At 29.7% G+C, this 19,465-nt stretch overlaps 1 long non-coding RNA gene and 1 pseudogene across 1 annotated transcript; one reads left to right on the top strand and one right to left on the bottom strand.

The window, feature by feature from the left end:
* Window positions 1–2,816: 2,816 nt before the first annotated feature.
* Window positions 2,817–3,719, bottom strand: LOC149515382 (uncharacterized). Its single transcript, XR_016326873.1, has 2 exons — window positions 3,245–3,719; window positions 2,817–3,143 (listed from the first exon to the last, which is right to left on the bottom strand). It is a non-coding gene; the product is annotated as an uncharacterized LOC149515382 (long non-coding RNA).
* A 4,478-nt stretch (window positions 3,720–8,197) lies between these two features.
* Window positions 8,198–19,233, top strand: LOC111302526 (protein NRT1/ PTR FAMILY 6.1-like; annotated as a pseudogene).
* Window positions 19,234–19,465: the final 232 nt, after the last annotated feature.

Below are 19,465 nucleotides of genomic sequence, written 5' to 3'. Positions count from 1 at the left end.
TCTTGGTCAAAAAATTGTCTTCTGCTCCATCTTCAATATTCGATAACAAATACTAATTAATACTACAAATTTGTTTTTGAAAGTATTCCGAGGGCGGAAGACGGTGTTTTCTGTTTGTCGGACGCAAAGAGGGAAAGAAGAAGATTTAATAAGTGCATCTCTTTATAAAAAGCAAATAACAGTAATTAAATAGGATTGTTAGGTCAAGAAAAATCAAGGCCAGAAACTTGTAATTATGTATAAGTTTGACGAAGAAAAGATTTTGAGAAAAAAGGAAGAAGTGGGCAGCAACTAAGGAGTGCTGAATAGGCTATTGGCTAAATGAAAAAATTAACAGGTTCGCTATCAACTGTGAAGATTGCTACTTATATTTCTGAAGCCTGATAAACAAATATTTCATTGAATGTTTCTCATCCCTCAAGAATGGTACGATGGATGGTAATAAGGTTAGGGGACAAATTGACAAGGTACAGATGATTATCAAAATACTGTGGCATACCATTGTCTTTGTAACCAACATTTGTGAAATCAAAATGGAGAACATCCAATTCTCCCAGCAGGCTTACAGTTAATGGCAACATGAAACAACTTTGCCACCCAAAGAACAAAAATCAAGAAATATATAACCCGCACAAGCAAGAGATCGACCTTGGTTGCAAAATTGCCTAGAAGGTAAGTGTATCCAACAAAATTCAACAGGTCGGTTCTCTATTATTACTACTTCACAACACAATAGAGAAATATGCCTATCTTTAAACAAAATGGTAGATAACCCAGTTTTGCACAGCTGGAGGCATCCCTCAAACATTCTCAAATTAGTTAGATTAATGGGTGGTAGAGTTCAGAGTACACTGATTACCTACAGCTTCTTCACATTGACTTATCATCACCCAGCAACATTAGCAATAATCTGTTGATAATATATCTTGCCTGCATGAGAGAGAGAGAGAGAGAGAGAGAGAGAGAGATGTGGCAACTAATCTCGGAACTCAATTTCAACAGATCTAATTGATATTAATAAAATTATACATCCACATCAGGCTCATGAGTATTAAGAGACATGAAGGCCGCTACTTAGTGTCAATGAGATATTATATGAAGTATTAAATGCTATAAGCAAGTTAAACAATACTTTACCCCATTCATTTGCTCCAACAAGCCAGTAAAAGCTTCAGGAAAAATTTAAAAAAAAAAAAAAACATTAAACAAGCTGGTAGTTCAGATTTCAAAAGCAGTTGTATTCTTCCACAAGTATATTCAATAGTTTAAACTATTTATTACCTGTCTTCAGAATATCACTCATTCCTTTCCAAAGAACACTTTCCATCATAACATTTAATGCAATGTGTGCATGTCTCGAGAGAGTATTACATGACAGATAGGACACCATGTTTTCAAACTCGCATTAAACCTCTATAAAAACTATATTTGAGCAATAAATCAACACCTTGTTGAAGCCAAAATAAAGCTTCACTACTTGCATAGTGATGAACCGAAGCAAACTTGGCAGTGGCAAAGCCGTATCACAAGGACCAACTCCAATTGTACCCCATCAGATACGGAGAACCAATAAGATTGAATGAATACACGAGCAGAAGATATAAATAAAAGAGTTACACCTATCTGCTATATGAAAATAAACTGCTCGAACTAATGATATGCCTCATGCTTTTCTTTAAGTATAGAGGTAAAGTATTAAAGGAGAAAATTCAACTATTACTACAGACTAATGCTGGCTCACAAAATCTTGCCAGGGCTTTGCAACAGATCCGACAGCAATATTTACGAGTTCAAAAACTAAGTAAATCTCGAATAGAGTTTCATATAAACAGCAAAACATTTCCAGTTAACGTTAGATTTGGTAATTCGTGTATTCATTAGTGTAAAATATTGATAATTTATACATTCATGTTATATTTTATTAGAAAATTATGTATTATAATTCATATAGACACAAAAACATGAAACATTTTTTTTTTTATTTTGTTAAACTTATATATGATTTTTGCTAAAATTTTAAACCATGTCACTTTCGTATATTTTATTCTTTATTCATATTGTTTTCGTATCATATCATCATGTGGTGTTTTAGATTGCTAGGTCTATTTATCGTCAAGTTGATAGGTTGTAGTCATGGTCGATGATCTAGGAGAAACAAAGATGAGCAACTTGATGGCAAATGAATTGGAGAAGGACTGAAAGCAAAAGATGGAAGCACATAGGGCATGCAGGGAAACATGCTTAAGAGTGCAAGTTACAACAAGGAAAGGAACAAAGCGATGCAAGATAGTCTAAATTTAGAAAAGGAAACTGAAGAGTAACGATTGTTGACAATGCGTAGCTCTGACTCCAAAAAAGAATTATGAACAGGAACTTAAATGGAACGAAAATGTAGAAAGAAATGCGTCTCAGTGTACACATTTAAGTGGGAAGAGGATTAAGTTAACCAAATATTTATAGTACAAACATATCAATGCAGTCAATGACTCAACAAAGCTTAAATGGGATAACATGGAAAGCTGATAACTGGCATAAAATGTTCATTCATCATCACACTTGAGTTACATCCTGCATTATGGATGATTAGAACCACAAAGAAATGGATAAGAAAAAACTAAAAGTTGACAAAAGTACAACCAAGTTTAAACCTTATACAGACATATCTTCTTAGGAATGTCTGAATCCAATAACAGATAGAATACAAGAAATCATCAAATCATAACTTAGAATAAGCATCCCTAAGAAGCATTGAGTCAATATGAACAAAAACCAGCATGAAATCACACCAAAAATAACATTATAGAACCAAAAGGCAATTATAAGGCAAATTCAAAAGCCTATATAATTTCTTTACCAATTACCAGATATCCAGTTTCCTATCAAAACAAGTAAGCATTTATGTGATTGTATTCCTAAACACTGCATAACTGCAATTTCAATAAAATAATAATAATAATAAAAGGTATTCAAGAAACTAAAGAAGCCCCTAACAGTCTAAAAGCTTCAATAAGCAATCAAGTAGAGGTTGGGTGCTTGAAAGTGTAAGGCTGTGGAAGTGACAACGGACCTCTCCTCGTTTCCCTATCATCAAGCAACCTCTGCGTTCTCTTGGTCTTACAATACAGCCAATCAAAATGAATCACCTACACACAACCCAAACCGAAATGCAGCCCAAAATCAAAAACAGGGAAAAAAGACACAAAATTTGTTGTTAAATAATTAAGATTAGATAGTAATTAGTTACCCGAGAAGCGCGGCAATTCTCAACGTATTCAACCCTGTAGCGTTTGCATTCAGCGAGGTATAGGAGACCCACGGAAGCGATTTCAGTGGGTTTCTTGTCCGATTGCTTTTCCAAGCAAGAATCGAATGCAGCACCCGCCTTTTTTCACCCGAACACAAAACAATAAAAACGACATTTACGTTAGATTGCAAGTTTCTTTTACAACAAACTGTTTTTGCTTTCCGTTTTTCGTTTCTTGTTCTGGAGGCATGCCAATTCAAGAGGGCTCAATTTGGGTTTTGATTTTTTGGGCTGAGCTTGGCCTAAATTGGACCATGGTTTAATGGGCACTTTTACAACTAGTTTCGGGAAGTAGGCTTGGTAGGACTGATATTTGAAGTGCCCATCATCGAGCATTAATATGCAAAGTGTAGGCTTTTCGCCTCATGGTTCAAAGTTAAGAGGCTCTAAAGAAGGTATGTAGGTGTAGGTTTTAATCTTATCATGTTTTTTTTTTTTTTGTTTAAAGGTTTGATCTTAATGACGGCAATGGGTTAGATTGCGATAGACTTTTTCTCACCCTGAAGTTGATCAAACTTCATAAAACATATGCTTGGTTTTGGACCGACATTAAAATATATTTTTTTATATCTAACTCGATCTATATATATATAAAATTTATATATATATATATAAAATCATAATCATCCTTATTCGATTGAAATTAATTTAATAATTTTAATTAAATTATTATTCAAAAAATATTAATTTTTAATATAAAAAATTTTAATTAAATATAAATATAATAATTTTATTAAGTTAATATTTTAAATTAAAATATTAAATAATAATTTTATTAATATAATATATATAAATATAAAATTAAATAAATAATATATATATATATATATATAATAGGTCAGAGATTTATCTGAAACTCAATCTTAATTTTTTTTATAAAAATATTTGATCTAACTCAAAATTTAATTTAAAAAATAAAAATTTTATAAAATTTGATTGGATCGAAATTTGATGAATTTGGGCCTGGTTGTCATATCTTTGCCCTCCTATGAAAAACAAAAAAAAAAAAAAAATGTAAAGTGTAAGGTTTGCTTTTTCCGTTGGGTTTTCTTGGGTACATTTTTCCTTTGGGCAATTGAATAAAAATTTAACATGATTATCACAAATTGATAACTTAAGAGCATACGACCAGTTAATAGGGTATTTGACTTTTAATTTTGATAATAAAAATTTAATTATCTATAATTTCAATTAAAATATATATAACTTATACAAAAGCAAAAAATTGGAATTTAAGTTTTCGATTAAATAATTCTTAGAATCTGTAGTTTTTTAGCAAGGAATGAATAATTTGGGAAAGAAAAGAAAAGGGAAATAAAGAATCAAAGCAAACTGACCAACAACTCAAGTCATATGTGGGCAAGATTTAAGTAGAGCTTTTTAGGCTAAATTCATGAAATTATTATTAAAAGGAATTAAATAAAAAATTAAAATCGAAAATTTAAATATATAAATTGAAAGGGTTTATGATTAAGTGTATAAATTTTAATGCATTTCAAATAAAAATTTTGCTAAAAGTTGTAATAGAATTTTCATTATTATTGAATAAATACTAATAAAATTTTGATGGTAAATAATATTTTTAACTTTTTTCTACATAGTATTGATTTTTTATTGAATTCTACCAATTTAAAAGTTTTGATTTTTAAATTAATTTTTATATAATCATTTTTAATATAAAATCTAAGTCATTGTCCAGGCAAAGGTTAATTAGGGTTAGCGGCAATTAGTACTTTCATTATAACTTATATAATTAGGCAAATTTCTGTAATTGATAGCGACTGCATGCTGACTTGCATGTCCACCATACCATTTATATGTCTACAGCTGCAAGAATTTATGTTTCTTTCATTTTGCAAGACAGTGTTTGAGAGAATGAAAGAATTGAAAAAGAAAAAAAAAAAACACAATTAATTTGTAATTTAAACGTGACGCCTTTCCTTGGCTTGACATTTTGTCTCTGCTTGCATTCCTTATATATTTTTAATAATTTGATTTGGCTCGTTATTTCTTCTTAATTTCGTCAGGTTTTTTTTTTTTTTTTTCCTTTTTTTGGGTTGGTATCAGTCGAATTCAACAATTCTATGGTATTGTTTTCACTCTTTCGCTTTGAGTGATGTTAAGGAGAACATTGCCATCTATACCTTGTTCAGATGAAGTTGGAGGAAGAAATTTAAGTAGTTTGCTTGTTGAATGGCGTCAGTACTGTCAGTGAGAGATAATGCATTGAAGTATCTAAGCCTATCTCAAATTAATTTGTTTATCAATCTAAGCGGGCCAAAAAGAAAAAGGAGATTTGGAATCACTAGCTACCCTTCTAGCTACAAGAGCCTGATAGTGAGTGATATTAGTATATAAATATCAATTGTAGCGTTTATACTGATATTTATATATTTAGCATAATCTATATACCCTATATATCTCTTAAGGGATCTTTACTTATCACATGTACTTTTTTTTATTTGGATTTTTTAGAGACTTTTGCCATTTCAGTTGGATAAGTGAGATATTTACTCAGATAAAATAGCAGAAACTTCTTTCAATGCTTATAGGTATTTTCTTTTCTTCTTTTATATTTGACAACTGTATTTTAATTTCAACAGGTGTGTTTGAACTTCAATTTTGAAACTTCAATTTTTCAGTTTTCATTGCTATTTAAGAGAGTGTAAGTTTGGTGTCAAAGAGAGCCTTTTCTGGTCTGTTGGCTTTTTTTTTTTTTATTTCTTATTTTATTTCTTTGGTTTTTTTTGGATAAAATCTATGACTAATTTTTGTTGTTTAATTGAATGTGGATTTTTTTTTTAATTTTTTTTGAATGGTTTTACTATTATATACTTTTATATTAAATGGGGTTTGGCTTTTGTGGTTTTCAAATTTGTATGCCGTTGTGAATGTGTTTTTTTTTTCTTTGTATGTTTTGTTGTTGTATGAAAATTAGATTATTGTTTATAGAAATATAGTTTTGCATCGCATAGTTTGTGTCTTTTTTAAGAATTTTTTTTTGTTTTACATATTGTTTGAATGAAGTTGTCATTTTATTTTTGATTTATTTTTTGTTTTTTTATCCCAGGGTTTGTTCAAGCTCTTTGGTAATTGGATTAGGTTTTTTTTCTTTTTTTTGTGGATTGGTTTCCATTTTTTGTTTAATTAGTGTTTTTTTGTGCATGTATTGTTGAATGTTGTTGGGAATTGAGTTAAAGGTTAGTGGGTGTTTTGTTGTTTTTATAATTTTTAGGGTGTTTGGATTTTTTTTTTACATGCTATTTTTTTTTTAACCCATGTTTTTTATGTTTGGTTTTTTTAATTTTTTGACCTTTTCTTTTCTCGGATGAAGAACTGTAGAGGAAGACATAGAGAAGGTCAAATATTTTATATAGGATTCATTATAAAAGATATTATTTCAGATAATATTTTTTCTTTTCTTTTCATTATCTAATTTTTTTGTTTGTTAAGATGTCCACACCATAAGCTTATAAGGATATAACTGTTCAACTTTAGATCCACCATAAGCTAGATATCTTGTGAAAATGCAACATTGCAGCAGTCCATGGCTCCACTCATAAGCAAATGAAAGGAGTTTTGTTTGCCCTCATTAGCCACACCTTGATCAGAGAGAAACTTTTGCCAAAAATAAATGAATTCATGAGAACTTTCCTCAATAATTAGGATAACAAAGTCATTAACATACAAGAAAAGACCAAAGAGGTTTGTATGACATTCAAATTCATGTAAAAACTATGAAAAATTTTAAATGTTTTTGCACATAGTTCCCCTATTTCTAACATGCTTATGTTATGATATTTTGTATATACGACATTTCTATGATTAGTTTAGTAAAGTGCCACTACTGAATCTAGTTCAATAGCTTAAGAATTCATGTTTGAGTTCTTTAAATTGGTTTTAGGGACCTTATCACTTCTTATCGATCTTCTTGATTTCAGGTAAATTGACATGCATTTCAACTCTGATATCTAATCTTTCATTGCAATTTTTTTTTATAGTTAATAAGTAAGATGTTTTATTATGATTTGCAGGCTAGGAAAAATATTATAAGAATATTAGGATAACTCATAAAAGAGAGAACAAATCCTCAAAAATCCCACAAGGACATGTTTGGCTACTTGATGAGAAAAGATGATAGTAATAGACATAAACTAAGTAATTATGAGATCATTGATCAAATAATCACAATTTTATATTTTGGTTATAAGACTATTTTGACTACTTCAATAATGGCTATCAAGTATCTCCTTGATCATGTAAGAGTTCTTGAAAAGCTAAAGTAAGTTTAAAAAAGAAAAACATTTTTCTTCAACTTTAAACTATTTTGTATATCGTTGTTCCATGCTTTTTGGATTTTTTGACTTATTGTAAAAAAATTTGTCAAGAAGAAAATATGGCAATTAGAGACAGAAAAAAAACAAAGGATCTAATTGAATGGAATGAGCTCAAGTCAATGAGGTTTACAAAAGCAGTAAGAAATTTGTAGATTTTCTTTTTAGACAAACCATTTTTGTAATCACTTATTTTATAACGAAAAATTCAATGATTTACGATGTTTTTTTTTATACAATTGATTTTTAAGACTTCAACATTAGCTACAATTGTTAATGGAGTTTTAGGCAAAACTACTCAAAAAATAGAACTAAATGGTGAGCATTAAAATATTCATAGTGGGATCTATATATTGAAAATAATTCTTTTTTATTATTCCTTTCTATATGAACTTTATGGGCTCAAGAAGTTGAGTTTGTAGTGAACTTTTTGAACCAGAAAAAAATCATGTGAAAAAATGAAATGGATATGAGATCATCCTTACCTATCATGATTTACATGGCATAACTACCAATCTAGCTAGACAATTTCATGGTTTGGTTGTTGAAAATCTGAGGAAAAAATAAAGGTAATACGACTGAATGAGTTATGGTCTGTAGTTGTTTGGTTTGCTAATTTTTACAGTTAAAAGTATTATGTTGTTCTATCAGTAGTAAAATGTGTATTTTTATCGAAGTTAAAGCTTTTTGGACAAGAGAATCTTATAGTAAACATTCTTTTGTTTGGTGAACTTGACTTTTTTTTTTTTTTATCCAGAAAATAAGATGGCAGAAAGAATGGCTTATTTTCGTTTCTCAATTAACGTGGTGGCCTTTATGTTATATGTAATGTATAGACCCTTTTCAAGTTGTAGATACATATTTGTGTCCGGGGTCAACTTTTGTTTATTATTATTATTATTGTTGTTGTTATTTTTTTTTCCTTTCATTTTCTTAATTTGTTCTAATAAACAAGGAAATTGAAAGGAAAAGGAATCATATCAATTCTATGGAATCAAGCAACAAATTTGCATAAAACTAGGAACCAAATTAAAGAGATTGAAAGCTTAAGACTATCAATCAAATCAGATAGAATCTAATCCCAGGATTCAAGCCTGGATTGATTTTGTTTAAGTTTCAAAATTTTTACAAAAAATGGCTATAAATTGAACACAAAATCATAAAGGAAGACAAAAAAGGGGGTTGGTGTAAAAACAATAGTCTTGACAATTCTGAGTTTTTGTGAAAGTTGTTTTGAGTTTTTATGGTTCAAGGGTTAGATCTCTGGTTCAAAAAATAATTTTTTTTGTTTTATGAGAAATTTGAAAAAATCAAGGTTTTGGGTTAGAATGTTTGAATTTAGGGTCTTAACCCGCATTTGACCCATGTGGATCCACGCATGACTTGCTTTTGGACTTGACCTGATTGCAGGTTTTCTTTTTATTTTTTGTTTACATTTTTAACATTTTTATTTTTAAGACTTTTTATTTTAATTTATTTTTTTACTTATTATTATTATTATTATTATTGTTGTTGTTGTTGTTGTTATTTTACTTATTTTAAATTAGATAATTTATTTTTTATTACATCCGTGAATTTCATTCTTATTATCTTATCTTGAAAATGTAACTAAAAAAATTCAGGGATCCTATTAAACTATTGAAGGATTTTTAATGAATTTAAGTTTTTTTATGAATTTTACCAAATTGTTGGAGAATTTCATAAATTGATTGTAAAAAAAAATTATTATAAAAATATTTTGTATTTTTATCTTACCAAACTATTGGAGGATTTATATATTAAATCTTACCAAACTATTAAAAGATTTAATATATTTTCTAAAAAACAAATTCATAATGAAATCTCACCACACTATTAGGAGATCTACATCAAAGTAAATCTTACCAAACTATTGAAAGATTTTATTGATTATTTTTTTAACTAAAATTTAAATGAATCTGACGATGGAGCCATTTCAAAGAAGGACACTAATCCCATGAATACTTCTCAGGTGAGAGAATTATCTTAAAATTGCTACCAAACTATTGGAGTAATTTTAAGATTAATTTTCAATATTAAATATTTTGGTAAATCATAAATATGGTTAAGGCTTGGATAATTTGAAATCAAACTGGTACCATTATTTGGATGGGCATTATGAGGGTGCTATAACCTTTCTCATACGTAACCGCACTCCTAAATATGAAATCTAGTTTCATGGACTAAAATATACTATTTAAAGATACCTAAGTCAATTTAGGAATTCCTCTTTAAATAAGACAGATCCAATCAGTTGGCCAATCATACCTTAACAAAAAAGATTGGTAGTGACTTCTTTAATCCATGTCTAGAGATAAGTCCATGGATCTATGCATTATGATGGTTTGATGACTTTACTGGGGACATCGAGAGTGAGGCCAGTAAATAATTTTTTGTTATTTAAGCCTAACCTAATAAATTTAAGATTTTTTTTCTTTCCTTGTTTGTATTTATTTATTTATTCATTTTCATATATCTATCATTCATTTGCATATGTATAACATGAGCTCTAACCCAAGTTTTATCCCTTATGAGGGAGGAAAGTACCTACACCTTTGTGAGATTTCATGTCTTCGCATCCCACTTAAATTAAACTCTTTTTGCTTGTAATGTATAATGGGTGAGGATGGGGTGCTTTATTAGTCTATAATAGACAATAATGTAAAAAATAATTTAAGAACCTTTGACTATCAAACCTTTAAACCTAGCATATAAGTAAACCATAAAGGTCCAAATATAAGTTAGAGCCATACCTTCTTTTGTGTTAGAAAATCCTAAATAGGACACATGATTAGATGTTTATTTTTCTTGTAAGCTTATGCATTGTTTTATATATATATATATATTACATACTAACCCTATATGTTGGTCCTTGAATTTACACATTATTTTTTATGCCTACTAACCTTTTTTCTTTTACTATGCATTCACATAATTAGATTTATCATAAGGAATATTTGTCACAAAATAATTTTAACAAGGAAAGTCTTAATTACATCCATGGAAAGCCTAGCAAAGTTTTCTACTGGCCTAAAAAAGGAGTCTGAAGATTTGAAACTTGCAAACAAAAGGCTAAAAAGGAAAGTTCAAGCACTTGAATAAGAAAATGATGAATTAAAGAGTTTGTTCATTGATTTTAACATAACACAGTCATTCATTAATTGAGAACTAGCTCAATTTTTAAAAGAAAATGGACAGTTGTAAGCAAAGCTACAAGAAAATGATAAAACACTTTTTGAAGCACAAAAGCACATCCAAATGTTGACTGGAGTGGTGGTGGAAGTTAGAGCACAGATGGGGGCTGTGATCAAAGAATGTGAGCAAATGAAAGAAGCATATTCGAAAAAATATGATTAGTTGGAGTTTTTGCTTGACGGAATCATTGTGGCTATTTACAAAGCCAAGGATATGGCAGAAAATATTGAAAAATGAAAGGCAATGGTGCCATTAGTGGGAGCACATGGTCAAGAATTGATAGATTTCTTTAATGAAGTGTAAAGCTAGTATTGACGAGTTATGAATTTTTTTTCTCAGTAAATTCTAGACTCTTCATAGAAGTAATGTTGGATTTGGTTAAAAATGACTTTTAATTTAATAAATATTTTTTTTATAATAATTGTTATGTAGTAAATTCTCCTTATTGCATTCATGCATTTTGTTTTTGCATTCATTCTCACGCATAATTTGATGGTTCCAAAGACATCATTTTAAATTTGCATATTATGGGTAAGGTTCGAGGATAGCTTAACACTAGTATAACACCTAAGCCTAAGGTAAAATAATGTAACAAGGCAATACAAATCGCATTGAGAAGTTAGAAAGGGCCCAAAAAGAGTTCAAAAGAGAGTTGAGCAAAATTTTAGATGAAGTAAGCAAGCTGAACAAAGGTAAGACTGTAGAAGGAGAGGTTAAACCCAAAGATCATTCGTTATAAGATGTTATTGACCTTTTCTATCCCCTTGGCTATAACCCATATCATGCCCATTCCACTTAAAACACATCATCGTAACAATTTACATTCTCTTCATGGTACATTTATACAAGAATGCCATCTGCCCCAATTCAGAGGCAATTTCAAAGTTTTGCTAATCCTATCTTCACTGAAAAAATGATAAAGCTAGTCTCAGTCCTCAACTTAAATGACCTCAAGGAGAATAAGAAGCTAAAATTAAAGATGATTAAAAGTTAAAAAAACTCAAGGTCTAAACATAAGATGAACTTACTGGAGAAAAGACTATGAGTCAAGGTATAAACTTTTATGGCTCAATGGGTGTAGGCGGCCTCTGCTTGGTCCCGATGCTGCAATCTCACCAAAGTTCAAAGTCTCTGAGTTTGAGAGGTATAATGGTACTAAGTGCCTGATCACACATGTCACTATGTATTGTCAAAAAATAGCTACCCATGCTAATGACGAAAAGCTACTCATGCATGTTTTCTATGACAAACTTATTGGATTTGCTGCAAGATGGTATGTCTAGTTAGATAAGACTTGTGTTTGAACATGAAAAGATTTGATTTGCTCATTTATTAATCGGTATCGTCACATCATAGACTTTGATTGACTTTCTTTACAAAATATGGAGAAAAAGGTAACAAAGTCCCTTAAAGAATATGGCTAAAAATGAAAAGATATGGTTGCTCAAGTTTAATCTCTTTTGATTAAGAAAAAAATAATCGTATTGTTTGTTAGCACCCTAAAAGCACTATACTATGAGAAGATGATAGGAAATGCAATAAAAAGCTTTGCTGACATGGTGATTTGAGGGGAGATTATTGAAAATACCATCAAAAGTGGTAAGCTTGAGGATGGAAAGGCCAGTAGTACCAATAAAGGTGAGATGCCTAAGAAAGAAAAAGTTAAAGCCCACGCGGTGAGTTTTAAATACAATAATTCATAAGTCATGCTTCATATCCACCATAAATTGATCTTGCTTATTATTCAGTAGTCAAAATATTGCAGAAGTCCCTTACCAACCTCATTACCTGACCATGAACAATATCTCTCTAGGTCCTTATTAATCAACCTTTCAAATATCTACATATGGGCCTATTTTTATCAATACGCCAGTTTTAAGGCATTACAATCAAGTAAGTAGTTTGAGAAGATTTATGGGCAACTAAGAGAGAACTCATATTAATCCTATCTTCATAACCTATATTAAGCTATTTTCAGAGTTGGTCAAGAATGATCTAGTATCCCTAGTCCTTTTAGAACCATTAAGCCATCCTATTTCAAATGATATAACGTTAATGCAACATATGACTACCATAATAGGAATATAGGTCACTCTATAAAAATATGCCCTACTTTAAAAGCACAAGGTGCAAAGATTTATCTAAGCAAGCTTGGTGAGCTTCAATGAATAAAAAAAACTGAATGTCAATAAAGACTTTTTGTTTAATCATCCAGGGACATGATTTTGGGAAAATTGACTAAAACTGCTAATCATCTTAAGATTTTTTGAGAATATGGATCTCTTTTATATATTTAGATTTCATCTTATTTTTTATCATTTTAATAAAAGTAATAGATTTGATGCATTTTCATGATATTTTTTCTTTTGTGAACTATTGTTTTATACTTTTGCTTTCTCCTATCTTTTTACTATATCCATTCTTTGATTTTGAATAATCAATGTTCAGATAGTCATAACAATAATTCAGATTCGATTTTAAAAATATCATTCATGATGATTGATAAGTTGAGATTGTTTATTCATTGAGATTACTGAATAAAAAAAGATAAATCTAGTAAAAATTTTCAAAAGTGATACAACACATGATCTTTGTAATTATTCATTTATAAGTTTGCTCTTGATCGATAAATATCTTTCATTGAAAGTATTCATGTTTGAGATAAGAAATAGCAATCTTTTTTCTATCCAAAAAAAAGGTAAAATTATTCTTTGTTACTCCATTTGAGTTTTTTGAAAATTTCTTTTAAGGAACCCTAATCCAGATCACCCTCACAATAGGGGCAAAGTTTGAGAAGTTTGTTTAAATAGAGGCAAAGTTTGAGAAGTTTGTTTATCTTTAGTGATTTTAAGGGCAAAACTCTGTGATGCTGAAATTTTTCTTGAAAAATGATGAAAAGAAAAAAGAAAAAAAGAGAAGAAAAATGAAAAATGAAAAATGAAAAGAAAAAAATAAAAATGAAAATGAAAATGAAAAAGAAATTGATACGACAAAATATCAAGGTGTTCTACATGAAGAAATGATCATTGGTTTGATTACCCTTTAAATATAATTTAGGCCTATTTCATCCATTTCTTTCATAACCTCTCACCGTAGCCTACATTACATCCTTTAAAAGTTCATTTTGATCAAATATGAATACTTAAATTGAAGAATTATGAATTAAATTAAGGCATGATTAGCCATTAGATTGTTTGAAATTTTGATTAAAGTATCGTTGATGGATCAAAGGAAATGAGAAAAAATGATAAGAAAGAGGTGTGTAAAAAAAATGAAAAAGTGAAAAAAAAAAAAAAAAACAAACAAAGGTAAAAAAAAGAGAATATTTAAACTAAAAACCCAAAAAGGCAGTTTAAGTAAAGATGAAAACTTGAAAAAATAACTTTATGTGAAGATCCCAAAAATGATGATGATAATTGACTCAAAGATTGAGAATATCAATCGAATGTGTTTTGAAAGAAGATTCTAAGTTAGAGTTCAAAATTATTTGAATAGTCATTATTTTGGATATTGATATCCCATTTATACAATTACAACATTGTGCTTTCATTCATCTTTGAATTGCTCTTAACCTTATTTTTTTTAATAATGAAAACCCTTTTTTTTCTTATTCTTTACCTAATGTACATCCCTAAAATGAATCAAGAAAATATATCATATTTGTCATGAATTAGAATGATGGTAAATAAAAAAATGACAATGTTCATAAAGATTTTTCATTCTTTTGAAAGAAATCTAAGATAAAAAAAGTGAAAGAAGCCTAAAGAGGTGATTTGAAAAAGGTAAATGAAATAACCTAGAAATGAATACAATAATGGGTTGGTCAATATAACCTATGAGTTGGGACCAGATAAAGAAAATAATATGAATCAAAAGATGGGATGTGTTCTGAGATCATTAATTCTGAGAAGGTGAGAAGGAATATATGAGATGGTAGAGTCTTGAGAACCTTATTACCACAATTGTAATTTCATGGCATTAATTTAGTAGCATCATGATTGGGGCATATATGTGGAGCACATTTGAATCATTTTATGACATTTGCATTGGCATCATTTAATGAGTTGTTGCATTTAGAAGGCATTTGCATTATTAGCATGATGATTATTTTTGTTGCGAGAAAATAGTTGACTTTTGATTCCTCCAATGAGGAAGATCTTTCATTTTTGGACAAGGAAAAATGCTTAAACTTTTAAAGTTCTAAAGCCTTGGTTTAAATGAGCTTTTTTTAATATGCATCCCAAAATTTTTCGAATGAGAATCTTTGAATTTTGAAGGTGAGTCTTAAAACTTTTGATGTGAATTTGTTTATCTGAAACTTTAAATCTTTTGAATGCGAATCTTCAAATACAGTTTACCAATCCTTACAAACTTGAAAATTCTTATGAAATGGAAATTCTTATGAAACTTGGAATTCTTGCAAACCTTTGTGAATCTTGACCTTTTACGAATTTTGAAATCTTTGTGAATTTTTTGTGAAACTTGGAGTATTGAGATTTTTCAACTGCTATTATGGAACCTTGTAAATTTTTTAATTTTCAAATTGTGAATATTTGGATTTTAGGTTAAAAAAATTTTTAATTTTATTTTTCAGACTTATGGTTCAATCTCGATCACTCATCATCGATCTTTGCTTGGTCCATATCATTTTATTTTCAGACTTACGGTTTAATCGCAGTCACTCACTTTGATCTTAGCTCAGTCTAGATCATTTTATTTTTTGAACTTGTGGTTCAATCTCGATCACTCATTTCAATCTCAACTTAATCCAGATCATTTTATTTTTCTAACCTATGCGTTAATCCCGATCACTCGTTTTAATCTTGGTTCAATCTAGATCATTTTATTTTTTAGACCTGCGGTTCAATCTGGATCACTCATTTCAATCTTAGCTCAGTCCAGATCATTTTATTTTCAGACTTACAGTTCAATCCAGGTCACTCATTTCAATCTCGACTCAATCCAAATCATTTTATTTTTTTGACTAGCGGTTCAATCCCGTCACTTGTTTTAATCTAGGCTAGGTCCAGATTATTTTTATTTTTTGACTCGCAATTCGATCATGGTCGCTCAATTTTGATCTCTGGTCATTTTAGATCATTTTACTTTTATGACTCGTGATTTGATCCCAGTCACTTGTTTTGATCTTAGACTTAATCCAAATCATTTTATTTTTCTAACTCGCAGCTCAATCTTGGTCATATTCATTTTGGCACAACTCATTCACTTTCGACTTTGATTCAGTTTAGTCATTTTCACATTCTAATTTGACTTCATCTAAATCATTTTAACTTTGAATTTTGATTTGATTTTTTAAACCCGAACAAAATGGATGTCTTTTGTCTTTGTAAAATTCCTACTTCACAAAAATTGTGCAAAAAAGAGCAACTGTAGACACCTATTTGTGTCCGGGGTCAACTTTTGTTTGTTATTATTATTATTATTGTTGTTGTTGTTATTGTCTTTTTTTTTTCTTAATTTGTTCTGATAAACAAGGAAATTGAAGGGAGAGGAAATCATATCAATTCCCTTAGAATCAAGCAACAAATTTGCATAAAAAAAAGAACCCAATCAAAGGGATTGAAAGCCTAAGACTATCAACCAAATCGAACAGAATCCAATTTCAGATTCAAGTTTGGATTGGTTCTATTTAAGTCATAAATTTTCTACAAAAAAATGGCTATAAATTGAACATAGAATAACATAGGAAGACAGAAAGGGGGTTAGCATGAAAGCAATAGTCTTAACAATTCTGAGTTTTTATGAAAATTGTTATGGGTTTTTATGGTTCAAGGGTTGGATATCTAGTTTTTTTTTTTTTTTTTTTGGATTTTTGAGAAATTTGGGATTAGGGTTTGAATGTTTGAATTTTTCGATTGAACTTTTCAATGGGATTTAAAGTTTCTGGCAACATTTTCCAAAAATCGATAGATTGCCCAGTTTTTTACGATTGGTTTTAAAAAATTCTAGAGAGAAGCTAGAAGAAATCCTAGCTAGAGATAGAAACACTGAGGTGAATCTGAGAAAAAACGTGGGATTCCATCTTTAATACCCCTCTAGAACAATGTCGTTTTGAAAAGGATCTTAACCCACATTTGACCTATGTGGATCTGCATGTGACCTGCTTTTGGACTAGACCCGATCGCATGTTTTTTTTCTTTTTCTTTTTATTTTTTGTTTACATTTTTAACATTTTTATTTTTTAGACTTTTATTTTATTTTATTTTTCACTTATTATTATTATTATTGTTGTTGTTGTTGTTATTTTACTTATTTTAAATTAGATAATTTATTTTTTTATTACCTCTATGAATTTCATTCTTATTATCTTATTTTTAAAAAATAACCAAAAACTATTTCTAAAATAAATTTAGGGATCCTACTAAACTATTAAAAGATTTCTCATGAATTTAAATTTTTTATGAATTCTACCAAACTATTAGAGAATTTCATAAATTGATTACACAAAAAAAAATTATTATCAAAATATTTTGTATTTTTATCATACCAAACTATTGAAGGATTTGCATATTAAATCTTACAAAGCTAGTGAAAGATTTAATATATTTCTAAAAAAAAAATTCATAAAGAAATCTTACTAAACTATTAGAAGATTTTACTGATTATTTTTTAACTAAAATTTAAATGAATCCAATGACGAAGTCTCTTCAAGGTGGGACACTAATTTTCATAAATACTTCTGAAGTGAAAGAATTGACTTAAAATTGCTACCAAACTACTAAAGTAATTTTAAGATTAATTTTCAATATTAAATATTTTGGTAAATCATAAATATGGTTAAGGCTTGGATAATTTGAAATCAACCTAATACTGTCATTTGGATGGGCACTGTGAAGGTGCTATAACCTTCCTCACGCATAACCACACTCCTAAATTTAAAATCTGATTTCGTGGCCTAAAATCTACTATTTAAAAATACCTAAATTAATCTTAGGACTCCTTTTCAAATATGACAAATTCAATTAGGTGGCTAATCATACCTTAACAAAAAAAGATTAATGACGATTGTTTTAATCTATTTCTAGTTGTAGGTCCATAAATTTATATGTTATGACACAAGTTTTTCAAATGTAGTTAACAATTTCCTCGAGATATCTCAAGCATCATCTGTTATTGGTGGTTTTCTACTTGATGCCTATCTTGGTCGGTATTGGACAATAGCGATTTTCACCACAATCTATCTTGCGGTGAGATATCCCTATAAAACCCTTTTGTTAAGAAACCGTTTCCATCAATTTTTGTTCACTTTTCAATCTAATTGTATCCAATAGGGTTTGACAGGGATAACTTTATGCATAACAATGAAAGTTTTTATGCCAAATCAAGATCAATGCGATCAGCTGTCCCTGGTTTTAGGTAGTTACAAGCCTGCAAAACCATGGCAGATGTTTTATCTATATACTATCCTTTATATAACTACTTTTGGAGCTGCAAATATAAGGTCCTGGGTCTCTTCTTTTGGGGTTGATCGATTTTATGAAAGAATTAAAGATTACAAGACTCTCATGGATAGATTTTTCAACTTCTTTTACCTCTCTGTTATTGGGGCAATTGTGGCATTCATTTTGGTAGTCTACATTCAAATAGAGCATGGATGGGGAGCGGCCTTCAATTCATTAGCTATAGTTATGGGCTTATCCAACATGTTATTCTTTGTTGGTACTCTTTTATATAGGCATAGGTTGCTAGGAGGCAATCCCCTAGGGAGTTGCCCAAGTCCTGGGTACTGCCTTTAGGAAACGAAATGTCCCGTTTAATAGAAGCGAGTTAATAGGACCATATAAGCTCTCTGGAAGACACTCTGCTATAAAGGGTAGTAGTAAAGGGTAGTAGAAAGATACCTCACACTAATTTCCAAAGTGTACCATTAATCTACTTTATTCATGACTTCTAATTTCCAAGTTTTGGTGTTGCAGATGCTTGGGGAAGGCAGCTCTCCAACTGAAGGAAGAAGGAAGCAATCCCAATCCCTGAAAGCTTTGCATGGTGACTTAAGTAGAGGAAGTCAAGATACTCATTAAACTTATTCCAGTACCAGCTTGCACGATAATGCTTAATGTTGTCTTAACATAATTTTTAGCTTTCTCGGTACAGTAGGCATATCCGTTGAATACTCACATTGATAAAATGAAACTCCTAGTAACATGCATGCCTATTTTTCCTAGCCTCAGCAATTTTTCTTATATTGTGTCTCTATTACTCTGTATTTGTTCCTATATCCCGACAAATCACTGCTCATCCTCATGGTGCTTCTCAGCTTCTCTGAGTGGGCTTTAACATGCATATTCATGTATTTTTTCTTTATCTTTCACATTTGTTAAAATGTAACATAGAAACATTTTTTTTAATTTTTCTTTCTGGCCAATAAAACTAGATGTAAAATGGCTTCATACAATCACATCTTTGGTTTTGTGTGTTGAGTTGTTACTTTTAATCTTGGATCTTTTTAGTGGATAATACTTTGTGTACATATTAGTTAGAGCTATAATTATTCTGCAGTCTGCAATTTTTTAGTCAATGAATTCAAGTATAACCAGTTGTACTTACAAACTAAATATTTAATTACAATTTATATTTAACAACTACTATTTTT

The sequence above is a fragment of the Durio zibethinus genome, chromosome 13, assembly GCF_047325235.1.
Source record: "Durio zibethinus cultivar Kanyao isolate XHJ-2024 chromosome 13, ASM4732523v1, whole genome shotgun sequence".
NCBI classification, from domain to species: Eukaryota; Viridiplantae; Streptophyta; class Magnoliopsida; order Malvales; family Malvaceae; genus Durio; species Durio zibethinus.
This window is presented reverse-complemented; position numbering and strand designations above follow the sequence as displayed.